We start from the raw sequence: 16147 nt of genomic DNA on the forward strand, positions 1-16147 counted from the left end.
ATTTTCTTAAAGCCAAAAGTTCTTTTGAAAAAAATTAAAATTCATCAATTTTGGGGGAAAACTGCAATTAAGATAGGTAACTGAAAATATATATTTTTCCCATACTAATTTGAGGCTATTGAACTCGAATTTGAGGACAATTTTATTTCAAATATGAATTTAACACCGCCATGATCAAGTTGACGCCAAGAACCGCCTCTCACCTGCATTTATTTTTTGTTGTCTATTTTGTACAACACTTCAACGATGTAATAAGCCACAACTTTATTTTCAACTGCCTAAATTAATTGCCAATCAGTGCATAAAATAACATGTAAACTAACTACGATTATGTCACCAAAATTTCATTCTACAATTCGGCAAATTGGTACTGGGTAAAACCATAAAATTCAGCAAAATTTCGGATAAGAGCCTGAGATAAAAGAAAAACATTATTTTTTACTTCTTGAAACACAAATTTTCAAAGACTTTTGCCCTCGCTTCGCTCTGGTTTGTATTCTTTTTTTTTTCGAAGTCAAGATGGAAATTTCCAACAAAAAAATCAAGTTTAAAAATACTTACACTTTTCATCTCACATAAAAAAAAAAACATTCGTTTTTATGCCCTCGAAATACAAATCGCTTGGGCTTGTTCTGTTTCCTTTTTCAAAATGAACTTCCTTCAAAAAACCTCATTCAAATTCTAAAATTTTCAAATCCGAAAAATAAACTCTTCATCCTCACATAAAAAAAAACATAGTTTTTATACCTCTCAAAATACGAATCGCTTGGGCTTGTTCTGTTTCCTTTTTCAAAATGAATTTCCTTCTAAAAATAAACCTCATTCAAATTCTCAAATTTTAAAATCCGAAAAATAAACTCTTCGCCATCACATTAAAAAAAATATCGTTTTTATGCCTCTCGAAATACCTACTGTAATTCAAAAGTTCCCTAGCGACCTATCAAAATGGGTGTGAATTTCGCGAGAATTACAAATATTTCAACGAAAATTATTTTACAGCAGTTTTTTGAAGAATTTTAAGCTCAAAATCGAGTCGTGATTTTTAAGATTTTTGAAAACATCATGGGACCAATTAAAATGGGTTAAAATTTCGCGGGAAACTGAAATATTTCGACGAAAATTTATCGCGAGCATTAATGCAGAACTTAGAGCCTCGAACTAGGTATATTGATTTTCGAAAAAAAGGGTCATTTGACCCATCAACACCTAGGGTAGATCACGAAAAAAAAGAAGAAAAAAACTGTCGATTTTCACCAATTTCACCAAAAACCGTCATTTTGAGTTGAAAGTTGTACTGCAAAATTCTAGCTCCAAAAGTGCCCCTAAAGGGAAAACATGTGCCCTCGAAGTTGGGGTATTTTCGAAATAAAACCGTGTTTTTTTTTACTGTAGCCCACGCAAGTAGTTTTGAGAAAAATTACGACCCAGTCCTAAATCAATATATTTGAGATTCTGCGTCCATTCTATGCTATTATTTTTAATTGTTATTGCCAATTTCGAGAAATCACCAATCTTTCTCGATTTTTTGAAACCTAAAATATTGGCATTACTGCGTTCCACAATATTCCCCAGTTTCAGAAATACATATATTATTTTTCAATATTTTTTCGTCACTGTACCGAAACTTTTGCGAAGAAAATATTTTCAAAATACCAACTACTAATACCCCCGCCCCCATTAAAAAAAAGATTTGCAAATTTTCAATCGCTCAGCAGAACTTTAAAAGTGGCCTTGGATTTTGGTGACAATAGCATAGATCGACGCAGAATCTCAAATACCTATGTACTTTCATTATACTGTCTCATCCATATATTTTGAGTGAATACAGATTTTTCTTCAAAACTTGTTGAAGCATGATTTTTTTCCCTTGAAAAAGGCGTTTTTTAACATTTTTTTAAAGGTACCCAACAATGTTTCATCAAAATTTCAGAAATCCGAGGAGGGCATTTCACCTATTTTACCCAGGTATACCCTTTGACCCACCATTTCAAATGGCCGGGTGATGACTTCTATAGAAAGTAGACCTAAAGATACATAGGCCTATTTGACGAAAAAATCGTTTTAGTATGTTTTTTCGTTCCACAGTAATGTCGATTAAGTTTTCTTGTGTACCCCTTCTCCCCCCGATTTGATGAAAAATTCTGAAAAAAATCAGGGAAGTACCCCTAATATGTACCCTGTAACTATATTCGTATACAGAATAAATTTATCTCAAACACGCGCTGAAGTAGAATTTTTCTCCTGAAAAACGCGTTTTTTAGCCCCCCGGATGAGGGGGTGGGGTGGGGAGCGGGCTATGGGCCCAAAATTAGTTTTTGGGGGTACTAAACATACCCTGTGAGTTTCATCGAAATCCGAGGTTAAGGGCATTTTGCCTATCTTATCAGGGGGTACCCTTTCATTCGACGATTCGGCAAATTGGTACTGGGTAATATTCGGCAAGATTTATTATTTTTTACTTCTTGAAACACAAATTTTCGAAAACTTTTGACCTCACTTCGCTCGGGTTTGTATTCTTTTCTTTTTCGAGATCAAGATGGAAATTTCCAAAAAAGAAATCAAGTTTAAAAATACACTTTTCGTCTCACTACATAAAAAAAAACATCGTTTTTATGCCCTCGAAAGTCTAAATACAAATCGCTTGGGCTTGTTCTGTTTCTTTTTCAAAATGAACTTCCTTCAAAAAACCTCATTCAAATTCTAAAATTTTAAATCCGCCGAAAGCTTCAGAACGGCGCAAAACTGGGTAGGTATAGGTACCTACGATTAAGTACTTATTAATTAGATGAATAATTTGAAGAGTGTAAAAACAATTTTCGCTTGTTAGGTACTTTGATACAGGTAATTGTGTACGTTTGGATTTTTTATTGAAAATAAAATAAATGCCTGGGGGAATTTTTGATTAGAAGTGCGTGAAAAAGACAGTGAAAAAATTCGTCAGAAACTTTAGAACAATGTTTTAAACCACCTTCAGGCATCAAAGTCAAGATGTCAAGATAATTGTATCCATAACATAGTATTTTTTAGTCAAATGAAGAAAAACAGTGATTTACAACTTAAAAGAAATGTAGGAAAGGCACTAGTATTCATTCCCTTTCAGTTTCATCGGAGTTCGGATGTCTTGATGTAAGGGGTATGGTCAGGTCAACTTTATCATTCGTCATCCTATTCATTGTTATAATACAATAATGCTGGTGCCAGTCACTTGCCTTGGTAAAGTCGTAAAGAACAGCTGTTGCGTATGGACAAATCATCCACCACATTCCATGAAAAACACGACGAAAAAACTGGTTATACTTTTCGCCTGATCAAAAAAAGAAGTTTTTATTTTGAAAGGGAACATGCACTGGCTGTATTCAACAATTTACATTTATTTGCGTCAATCCTGTAGTGGTAACCCTGAACCATATGACTGATAATCATGGCTGCTGCGTTGCCAATAGTACGTCCCGGACGGCCCGGGTCGGACTCCAAAGGCAGTACCGAAGAAATGATGGACCATCCAAAACCATCAACATTGCCAGTCAATAAAATATCAACATTTCCAAAGAAAGTAATAATGGCTAATAGAATTCTATTCCAAAAAGAGCCACAAGCAAAAGCTAGTATATGTTCAAAACCTTACGTAGAAAAAACCCACATAGGCCTAAAAAAGACACTTGGCTACGGCGGAAATTGTGTTATTCAAAATACATTGTCATATGAATCTTCTAATGAAGAATATGAAACTTGCAAAGAAAATCATGAGAGTTGTGATGATGAGTATCTAGATGCAAATGCAGTAGACTCAATACACAACACTCTCATAGACGAACATCAAGGTACTAATAAATCAGATAAGTCATTGATTGATAAGAACAACCCCCTTACACCTTCTGGGGCAAATGTTTCAGATGAAACATTACCTAAGAAGAGACCCAGGGGCAGGTTAAGGAAAAAGAAAAATGAAGTTGATCCTACAACCACATTGAGTACTAAACAAAACGATAATCCTGACAAAAATACTGATACAATAAATAATCAACAAAAAACAGGTTTACAAAACAAAGACTCAACGGATACCAACACTCAAAATGACACAAATACCCAAAACCCTGTGATTATCAAAAGAATCAAGAAATCCAGGATTGGGGCAAATTTTATTTCACCTGAAGCAAAAAAGACACCTAACAAATTTGAATTTGAACCAGTTTAACAAGAAGACCAATTCAGTACAAATAAATCAAGTGAAATAAGTGACAAAGAAGATGAAATAGAAGTTACATATGAATGGTCTAAAAAAGTGGAATGGTCATCGCCCACAGGATATAAAGGCCCTGATGAAAGAGGATTAAGATCTATTCTCAATAATATCAAAAATCACCTTGGTACAAGTAAATTGATACAGCTGTAACAATTTTACTCGCAAAAACGATAGGAAACAGCTGATACCTACCTAAATACCTACATCACCAAGGTAGAACCATCTATTCAATAAGTCGTGACGTCACTTGAATCTCACTTCATTTTATTACATTGTCAAAAATATTTGAATATAATTTCGAGTTTCAAAACTTCAACTGAAGCTAGAAATCATCAAACCAACGAAGTAAAAAATTTATTGACTCAAATGCAATTACAGATCATTCATCAAGAAGGAGTAAAAATTTTGAAAACAATGTACAAACAAACGATCATGGAATTTATAAGATCAAAAGATAGAACTCAAAACTTAACAAAATCATGATTCACCAACGGAAACTAGAAGTGTACCATAAAATTGGTCAATTGCAACACAGCTTTGTGCAATGAACTAACTCGATCACAATCTTTACATTTTGAAATATTTTGAAATTTGGAAAAACTCAAATGGTAACTTTCAACGTAAGAAAATATATGATTGTGAAATCAAATCAAAAAATTCATCCAAAGATCATTTTTCAGTGATTTCAGCGATCGCGAGAGACAACAAATGTACTTCTAGGAATACTTCAATTTGAGTCACCAATTAACAAGTATGATGAACTGGAATAAAGTTGGAGAATCATATAATGCAATTTTCAGCTGAAAATTAAAAATATGAACATTTCCAGTACTAGTTCAACTCAAAGTAAGATCCAAAACTTACAGAGAGAAAATCCCACACATTAAAAATAAATACTAAAATTATTGGACTCACAAGTAACATGTTTTCATCTTCTCATCTTCAACTACCCAAATGGTAATGTGAATTAATGAAATTTCATCTGAAATAAATTATCACAGTACCGGGGCAAGTATTAGAATCAAGATATTGAAATCCTAATGTTGAGTAATAAATTATTCCAAATAGCTAGACTTGCAGCTGTAAACTAGCTTTTTCTCTACCCCACCTACTGATGATTCGCCTTTTAGCAACATACAGACTACTGAAAGATCTGTACTCTTGATGGTAAGCGATTTCGAATTAACAACAACGATGGAAACAAAGACTATGTGTGAATTATCTTCAATTTGTGCGACGATGCTATGGAATTTCAAATTGGCGACCACAAACACTAAATCCACAACTGAGAATTCCAGCTTGTAATTCACGACTCATACACAACATCGAACCTCGTCAGCGTTATCATCGTTTGTAATTAATGTAAATATTTTTTTGTTATCATAGATCAATTGATCATAAAAGGCTCTGCCTACTTGTAAATAAGTTTTTTGAAAGATACCATACTGTATCATTATTGTGTAATTTTTTTTTACTTTTCTACATAATTCTTTTTTATAATTTTGAATTTCTTTTGATAATTTCTGTTTTGACCATAGTAGGGTAGAAAGTTGTTATTCAGCTGAATAACAAATTTTCATTCATTTACCATTCATTTGTTGAATTTTATTTTCTAAAATTTTCGTAATAATTTTTTTTGAATTTGGGATTTTATTTTCAAGAATTTTTTCCCAAAGGTACATCGAAAATTATTTTGATTTGTGATTATACTCTTTATCTTGATGTAGATGTAACCTATTTTCTTTATGTTTAATTGTTTATATGGTATTAATTTTTTTTTTTTTTAATCCCTATTCATTTCTAAATTCTGTTGCAATAACGTGATTTTTGTCATCATTCAAATTACAGCTGTAATTTTGAATTCTTTTGCACTGAGCCAGGTCATCAACCTAGCGGTTCTCTGTCTCTCTCACTCACCGAAAAATTTTCACGTCATTTTGACCTACCTGTTTGATTTTGTATCTATGGTGAGGTTTCAATCTTTGGATTTGTTCTACTATCAGTGGCACTGCGGGGTCATTGATGTGGATTAACGCTGGAGTTTTGAGATCTCACTGTTGTTTCTAAATTATGCTCCGTATGTACTTCTCAACTGAGAAAGTACGGGGGGCAAGGTCATATCATGTGTCGTCATGATATTATTTTCACGTTCTTCCGAACTTTCTTCCGTTTGCAAACTTACATACGGATTAAAGCTCAGAGGGGCATATGTGAGATACTATCATGCCGACATTTGGTGTACGTGAGAGGTACAGAAATCACTGGCTGGTGATTTCTATAAGTATTTTGTCAACAACAACTGTTGTTGACAAAGACTTTTTGCTTTAGTGCATCTCGGATTGATCAACCGTTATGTACTTATCGTTTAATATTCATTATTTCTCTTTAAAGGTTAATTGTATTTGTGACTTATTGTCAACGTAAATAATCGCGAATAATTTCAAGATTGTTTTTAAATATTTTACTATCGTTCTTAGCAAAATTTATACTTTTGTTTAAAGATCAATTATACGTTCGTGAATGCTAAACTTGTTTTCATTTCCGCGAGTGTAATAAATATGTGACGATTATCTCCAGCAGGTAAGAGCTGTGTAATATATCTTGACGACTAAAGTTTTCCCAGGCAATAAGTTTTATCCTTATTGCAACGTGTTCTTATATTTTACATTACCTGAAGGATCTCTAATCAGACACCTCACAAACCCTGTTGTTGCAATAAGAAGTAAACTCGAAACCCCATTTATTCGAATCCTCCAAGGTGCCTACGAGAAAAACGCTTTCCCAAAATAGGATACTTTAGGCCTAGTTATGATTTACAAAATTATACCCTACAAAATAAGCATACGTATTATTCTTGATTACTTTCCAGCAACAAATGGGATATCTCATTTGAACATATCATGCTATAGATATCAAACAATAATGTGACGTATAAAAAACGAACGATTCGCGTGCTTTATCGGTGACGATGAGCTATTAGAAAACCACAACATAATACACAAAGTAAAATGAATAAATATTCGAAATAAATTTCCAACATTACTATCGCAGATTCAAAAACAAGACAAATAACACGATTATTATATGTAGGTACAGTAATCAGCATGAAAAATAAATCGGTAGGTATCCGCGAATTAGTCGGAGTAATTTAGCTTTGGCTCTTAAATAAAGCAGTTAAAACCGACTCGGTGTAATTTTACCTATTGCGAAACAATTTACCGTATAACACAAGATACACTATACCCTTCATCGTGAATGCTTAACGCCTTCTAAAGTGGCCTATAATTTTGCGAATCAGGTAGGCTTAATTTGTTAAATGAAACGAGCCATTTGCATTTCTCAAAGTTTATCCCAAATTAAACTTCTGGCTGACGTTTATGATAGAATAATTGAACGTTTAGTAGACCACACGGTGTTTGTTGGCTGTGTTCTCTCGACTTACACGTATAATAAAAAGAAACCCTTCGTAGTATGTAGGTACCTATATGTATAGTCGAATTCAAGTACTGCTGCGATCTTCGCTGTGTGTGCTCGATTTGTGTATACTTTACGATGAGGCATATATACATATAGGAGTTAGCTATTTAAAAGCGGAGATTTTCTTATTAGCATTTATCGTTCCGACGCAATGTAAATAGCACATTGTGGAAAGCAGCTTAATTTGGGCTCTTTTGACTTGCTAATATTCGCAGTTAACATAACTTAGTTGGCCTTATTTTAGTTTTCTCTCTTTAAATTATTAAATTGTACAGAACGACATTCGTATAAAACCGCAATAACCTAATTATTCTAATGAATAAGACGTCGTCGCGCCATCGCCTCCTCAGCTGCATAGTGGGAAAATTTAAAATTTTGAATAATAATGTTTTTCAGCTCTTCGGCTTTTGTAAACATGTAGTTACCATCGCGTACTTCCTTATACTCGTAACTACCGATGCCAATATTATGCGCAAAAACCAACCATACTACGGTGAAGAGGACACAGAGGGGAGGAAAAAACCGCGAAAAACCTCGTTACTGGCGTTATACTTCTTTAATAGTTAATCTTGTTAATATGTAGCAGCTTCTTTGTGAGGATTAACTTTACGAGCTTACGCGCCCTTTGCGAAATCCTCTATCTGTACTTGGTATAGTGGCGATGAAGATGAAGATATGAGCTTAAAATATACCGAGGGGAGGTTCGTGTTTAATGAATATCATTACCGCTTCGTCGATTGGTATTTACTTATTGCCGACAACAGATTCGCCAAAAACTACAATTCTGTCTGTGTAAGTATAGAGGTACATACCACGTGCGGAGCAATTTCATTTACATAATTCTTTGTCAGCGTGTTATAACGTTTCCGTTTTCGCACTGCGGAGGAAAAAAAACCTACCAACGTTTTAAAAAGTTGATAAAAATAAACGCTATTGTTACTCGATTGTGAAAAGTTTATCAGAAAAGAAAAAAAAACAACGACCTTCCGTTACATTAAATTGTCACAACAAATAGGTATAATTCGTGGTCTGTTGTAACGATTATTGAAATTTCCTTTAAATTACACCCTTGCGAGCACTTCTATAGAATTAACCAACTACCACGTAATTAAGCACTCCTTTTGCCTTTGTTTGGGTAGGTAATTTTATTACACTAACACGTTTTTTTTTCACCTTCAACAACACTTTTCGCTCGAGCATATCATTTTAGCTTTTTATCATAGGTACAGAATTTTATACCTATCGTTGCTAGCTAAGGTAATGGGTATGCATAAGAGTAAGTGTAGTCACGCACTTTTTTTTTTTTTTAGGTTTTACCCGCCCTTTTTTAGAGATGGCGAAGTAATAATGCTAAACATACTTCGAGATAGTTATCTGTTTACTAACTAAAGTTTTGTTTGTTTTCGTGAAAAACGTTTTTATTTTCTTTTTTTCTTCATTAACTCGCTAATGGTAATAGCATTTTTTTAACGTTTAACGTTCACTGCTGAGGAAATTTTTTAGATTGAGAGATTCGAGTGTGGGCGAAGAGGAGAATAAAACTACACTTTTTTGTAGGTGTACTAAAAATACCAGAAACTATTTTAGATATTCGGATGGTTTCATTAAAAAATACCTCTTTACAAGGAAGCTATCACAACTTGTAGAAAAATTTCTGAATGAGACAAAGCTCAATTAGAATAGCATGCAAAAATACATCGCCAGTTAAAATTTCAATTTTTTGTGTGAAAGTGAAATGATTCTATAGTTGAATCGGTGGGTGCAGAAAGGGACCAAGTCACATTTTTGGAAATTTTTTTTCACGGATATAGGGGTTTCAAAGTACGGCGGATCGACTGGTGATGTCAGATTTCCGCAAAACTGCCGGGAAAGTGGTATTTGGGCGCAGAAAAAAGGCGAATCCGCATTTATGACTTTTTTGTAAAATTTTTTAAATTCCTTGAAAAATAACTAAGTAACACTTTTGAGAAGACCATTTTTTGAAATTTAAGTTAATCTCTGAACTGAAAAATGATGAAAAAATTAACAACTTCGGCAAAAAGTCTTAGAACTCAAGGGTTTTTTGGTCAATTTAAACGAGATAGCAGTCTAAATGATGTACTTAGATGTAGAATCGAGCCCCATTCGTGCCCGAGCAATTTCAAAAGAAATTTTGTCGATTGGGTGCAGAAAGGGTCCAAGTCCCATTTGTTTAGGCAGCAACAGCACCGGCGCACGTGAATATTTTTTTTTCGAAACAGTGCTAAAAATTGTGTTTTGGGGTCCTCTTTCAATGACCTTAAGCATGTTTACCAAAAATTTTTGATTTTCAAATAAATCAGTTTTTTGGGATTCGTGAAAAGTGCGAAAATGGACTTAGCCCCTTTCTGCACCCACTGATTCAGTTTTGCCTTTGCTATTGCCTGCGCCAAAACTTTCCAGAAATCCTCCAAGCTTTCACTTGTACCTTCGTCTTTCCTTTACCGTTCACGTGGAATCATTTTTTTTAAGACATAGCATAATTCTTCAATTTATGAATCAATTCGTTTGCGAAAGATTCATCAAAAATTATTCAATTCGTTCATGAATGATTCACAAAAAAATTGAGTAAATGAATCGATTCGTTCGTGAACGAATCACTTATACGAATCAATTCGTTCACAAATGATTCACGAAAAATTATTCAATTCGTTCGCGAATGATTCACCAAAAATTATTCAATTCGTTCCCGAATGATTTACCTAAAACTATTCAATTCGTTCGTGAATGATTCTCCAAAAAATTGAGTAAATGAATCGATTCGTTCGTGAACGAGTCACTTATACAAATCAATTCGTTCACGAATGATTCACCAAAAATTATTCATTTCGTTCGCGAATGATTCACCAGAAATTATTCAAATTGTTCGCGAATGATTCACCAAAAATTATTCAATTCGTTCGCGAATGATTTACCGAAAACTATTTAATTTGTTCGTGAATGATTCACCAAAAAAATTGAGTAAATGAATCAATTCGTTCACGAATGATTCACCAAAAATTAATCAATTCGTTCGCGAATAATTCACGAAAAAATTCAATTCGTTCGCGAATGATTCATCAGAAATTATTCAAAATGTTCGCGAATAATTCACTAAAAAATTCAATTCGTTCGCGAATGATTCACCAAAAATTATTCAATTCGTTCGCGAATGATTTATCGAAAACTATTTAATTCGTTTGTGAATGATTCACCAAAAAATTGAGTAAATGAATCGATTCGTTCGTGAACGAATCCCTTATACGAATCAATTCGTTCACGAATGATTTACCAAAAATTATTCAATTCGTTCGCGAATGATTCACTAGAAAATTCAATTCGTTCGCAAATGATTCATCAACTACATATTAATCAATTCGTTTGCGAGTGATTTTCATAGAAATTAATCAATTTGTCCAATCGCCAATTGGTTGTAAATGATTCGATTCGATTCGATTCACTTTGCTTGAAAACAGATCAATTTCTATACAATACATAGTTTCACAAAAACCGAATCAATCGTAAATTAATCGATCCGTTTTCGTTTGTAAATTATTCCATTCGTTTGTAAACATGATCAATTCAATTAAATGAACATTAAATTTGAAAAAATTTCAATGTTAGTTACCTACCAAAGTTTGCAAAAATCACTATCTATTTTGACAAAATTTTTCCAAAAAGCATTGATTTTTGCTAAAAATGGAAAAAATGCTCCCTTTTTACCAAATTGCTAAAAAATCTTGCTTTTTTCGAAATAAAAATTTATTTTCATTTTTTTAAAAATAATTTTAAAAAGTAAATTTTTTCCAATTACTTAAGAGTTTTACTTTTCTTCCAAAAGTTCTCAAAAAAGCTCTGGCCTTTGCTGAAATTGTCGAAATCATGATGTGTGTACCGATATTTCAGAAGGGCCCATTCGGTCGGTGCCAAGAAGGGTGTAGATTTTATTTTTCAAAAATTGGCACAGTCTTCCAAAGTTTTCCAATTGATCTAAACGGCGCGCGAATGTGAAGCTTTCATGGATAGCTTCACACTCAAACACTGTTGAGATCCACCGGAGAACACTGGAAATTTATTTTGATTTTTGAAAAATAAAATCGATACCCTTCTCGGCACTGACCGAATGGGCCCTTTTGAAATATCGGTACACATGTTTGGTATATAAAAAAGTTTTGAAATGTACAGTATTTTTTTTTGACAAAAATTTGGAGGTGTCATTTTTTTCAGTAATTCTCAAAAATACCGAATTTTTGTTTAAAAGGGCAACGTCTCATTGAAATGTTCTGGCTTTTTTCTGAATTTTTTTTGCATTAAAATATTTTGTTCGGGTCTTGTAACTTTTTTGGTTATTTTTAAAACTTTTTTCACCTACTAAAGTTGAAAAAAAATGTGTGTGAGCAGCCCGGTTCTTATGCACTTCAGGTTTATGAAATAATTTTTATCGTCATTTTGAGTAATTTTGACATTTTAGTCAAATCTAATTGCACGATACGTATTTATTTTATTTTTTTATCGATTTTCCTGTCAATTAGAAAACTTTTTCGATCATTAAAAAGTTGTAAAAATACGAATTGGGTTCGTAAAAAAAGCGCATAGATAATGCACAAGGGTTGAAAAAATAAAGAATAAACAAGGAAGCTGCGAAGGAAAATATTTTCTTAGCAACACGAGTCTACCTACTTAAGTTCACCCTTGTTTTTTAAGTTTAAAATGAAATCATCAAAAATACACTGAGTGACAGTATAAATTCCAAAATTTCCCTAGGGTGCACTTTTTTTGTGTCAGTGCATTTTATTGCGACGCGTTTTATTCATAGTTTTTCACCCTAAATTATTAATGTGATTCCTGTAATGCCATTTTAGCCAACTCTTCTCATTTTTAGATGGGTATTCATTTGTGTTGTTTGTCATTTTTGAGAAGTTTATCGAGCATTTTATTTCATTTTGGTATTAGACAGGTAGCCTACCTATACTTTCTCAATTTCGTATTGGAATTGAAATATAGCTAATAGGTTCGTGTTTCACTTCATTTTTTCGGGTAAGTATAATGTGCATTTTCTGTCTTTCCAATACCAAAGCATCCTACTTATTTAAAATAAACTATAGCTGGACATGAACACTTGCCATGTACCAAGTTAAGCTTTGACACAACATTACTTTAGAGAGATTGAGTAAGCAAAACTTGCAGTGTTAGAGTGGATCAGTTCGGTGCTGGAAAATGTACTTGTCTCGAATAAACATCCATTAATTACTATAATCGCAACAACACCAGCAACATGGACTCTTTGTTTACAGTGTCTGGATAAATTAACGCGCCACTTTGTTGACATAGACGTGACCAGAAAGACTGCTATAGCAGGGGAGAAATTCAACAAGTAATTTCCTGGATAAGAGAAATTAAAGTAAAAAGAGACGCGAAGAGCGAAGACAAAACAGCACAGCAGACAGAGCGCATTGAAAAATGAAAATTCACGCCTAAGCTGGTGGCTTTGTAAAGGCGTGTGTTTTCAGCGCAGCAGGTAAAGAAATGGGTGGCGACGATGAATTGCATCGTAGAGTTTATAAAACGTGAAAATAAAAAATAAGGAAGATAAAAAAAAAGCAAAAAAAAACGCAGCTATCGAGACACGAGACATAAAATAGTTTTTCGATCTAAATTGAAATCTATTGTCCACCATCCATCAATAAGGAAATTTTCGCTTTTATTCGTGACTGCTTTGTTAGTAAAACACGTCGGTTGAAGAAAATTAACGGAAAACTTTGGCATTTTTGTTCAACTAGCCACGTTCTCGTTTTAACTTTTAAAAGCTAACGAACCAACAGAACAACGTTGAAGCTCTCGCAAGCAGGAAGAGTCGGTTGGTAATGTTTGATTAACGCTCATCAGTATGGCCGTCATATCTGCGAAGAATTACCGAAATCAATCGTTTAAAAATCTGACTATAAGAATTGCTGAAATTAGATTTAATTCCCCAAAAGGATTGGCAGTAGAATTTAAGAACAAAAGTTGTGTGCGTGACGATAAAAGCACACTGACTAGAGGCAATATGCTTTAAACTTTATAACTATGATTAAGTAGCAAACTTTCGAACTTTTATTACCTTTTACGGAGTTTAATTTCCACCAGGATTTAGATTCTCTATTGGAAGCCGGTTATTTCGTGCCAAGTGGATTTTCAAACCGTCCTTATCAGATTATCACCTTCGTTCGCTCGTAGACTCGAAATTATTATTTTATTGCCGTTTCAAAAAGTTGGACACTTGATACATGTGATGGTATTTGTCATCTAAGAATCTCGCCTTTTGTTAAATATCGTCGTCGAAGATGTTTTTCGCGCCTCGCGCCTGTTCCCCCCCGCGAAACCGTTTCGAATAAAATAACGTATTTAGAAAAGAACGTTATAAAAACGTAATTTTCTCGACTGCGAATCGAAAGAAGGCGTTTGAGTTAGGGGTTGAAATTAGATGACTTTGCTGTTACAGAGTGCACCAGGCCGTGTACGCGTAATGTATTACATGATCATCTATCTCATTGTCAGTTTAAGAGAGAAAGTCCTATATATATACGCGAGTATACTATACGAGGGACATTTCCTTTTCTAAATAATGCAAACTTACGCTGTTTCTCGCTATACGATATGACAATGATGCTCAAAATTCGCGTGACGAAAATACATTTTGTACCTACCTGTAAATTTTAATTGACTGAGATAACATTTTTTGAAGTTTTACAACCTATACCTACTGAGTACTAAAGATAAATAACTCACGCACAAATGTTTCGATTTTATTTTATTTGTTTTAGACGGATTTTCCGTGATTCTTGCAGCATATAGGTACCTATTTTATTGAGAAGAAAGTACGGATCATTAAAGCTAGACTTTTAGCTAAAAATATGGGAAAAATTTGATAATGTCCAACTGTAAAAATTATTGGTAGTATTTAGTATTTCGTGAAATTATTACTGTATTGGAAATCTTTGGTAAATTATTTGCAAAATAAAATATTTGATTTTATAATTTTTGGTAAATTACCATTTACCAGTAATTTTTGGTGAGTTACCAGCAATCTTTGGTAAATTTATTTTTTTGACAAGATAAAATGAATTACTATCAATATTTGGTAAATTACCATTTACCTGTAATTTTTGATAAATTACAGGTAATTTTTTGGTAAATTACCTGTAACTTTTTGGTAAATTACCCGTAACTTTTTGGTAAATTACCCGTAATTTTTTGGTAAATTACCCGTAATTTTTTGGTAAATTACCCGTAATTTTTTGGTAAATTACCCGTAATTTTTTGGTAAATTACCCGTAATATTTTGGTAAATTACAGGTAATTTTTTGGTAAATTACAGGTAATTTTTTGGTAAATTACCCGTAACTTTTTGGTAAATTACCCGTAACTTTTTGGTAAATTACCCGTAACTTTTTGGTAAATTACCCGTAATTTTTTGGTAAATTACCCGTAATTTCTGGTAAATCACCTGTAATTTCTGGTAAATCACCTGTAGGCTGTAATTTCTGGTAAATCACCTGTAATTTTTGGTAAATCATCTGTAATTCCTGGTAAATTACCTGTAATTTTTGTCTGGTAAATTACCTGTAATTTCTGTCAGGTAAATTACCTGTAATTTCTGTCTGGTAAATTACCTGTAATTTCTGTCTGGTAAATTACCTGTAATTTCTGTCTGGTAAATTACCTGTAATTTCTGTCTGGTAAATTACCTGTAATTTCTGTCTGGTAAATTACCTGTAATTTCTGTCTGGTAAATTACTTGTAATTTCTGTCTGGTAAATTACCTGTAATTTCTGTCTGGTAAATTACCTGTAATTTTTGGTAAATTACCTGTAGTTTTTGGTAATTGACAACGTGTAATTTTTAGTAAATTACCTGTAATGTGTGGTAAATTACGTGTAATTTTTGGTAAATTACCTAATTTCTGGTAAATTACCTGTAATATCTGGTAAATTACCTGTAATATCTGGTAAATTACCTGTAACTTTTGGTATATTACATATCTGTAATTTTTGGGTAAATTATCCGTAATTTCTCGTTAAGTATCAGTATTTAATTTAATTTCTGGTAAGTGACGTGTAATTTCTGGTAAATGACGTGTAATTTTTGATAAATTATCACCAACTTTTGACAAATTACCTGAAATTTTTTTGATTGATTACCAATGATTTTTAGTAAGGCGTGACGCAGATATATTTTGACTAAAATATGATAAAATTACTTTGGGGCTATCATTTAAAAACAACCATAGTCCAAAATTGAGGAACATTTTTCAATTCAATTTTTGAAAATTGAATTTCACGAAGACAATGAAGAAATTATCAAGTTTAAAATTAAATTTAGACTTTATTGCTTTTTTTTCAATCCAATTATTGCATATTTCGAGGCTTTTGTTTAAAGAACAGCCCTATC

Source organism: Planococcus citri, chromosome 4, assembly GCF_950023065.1.
Source record: "Planococcus citri chromosome 4, ihPlaCitr1.1, whole genome shotgun sequence".
NCBI lineage: Eukaryota > Metazoa > Arthropoda > Insecta > Hemiptera > Pseudococcidae > Planococcus > Planococcus citri.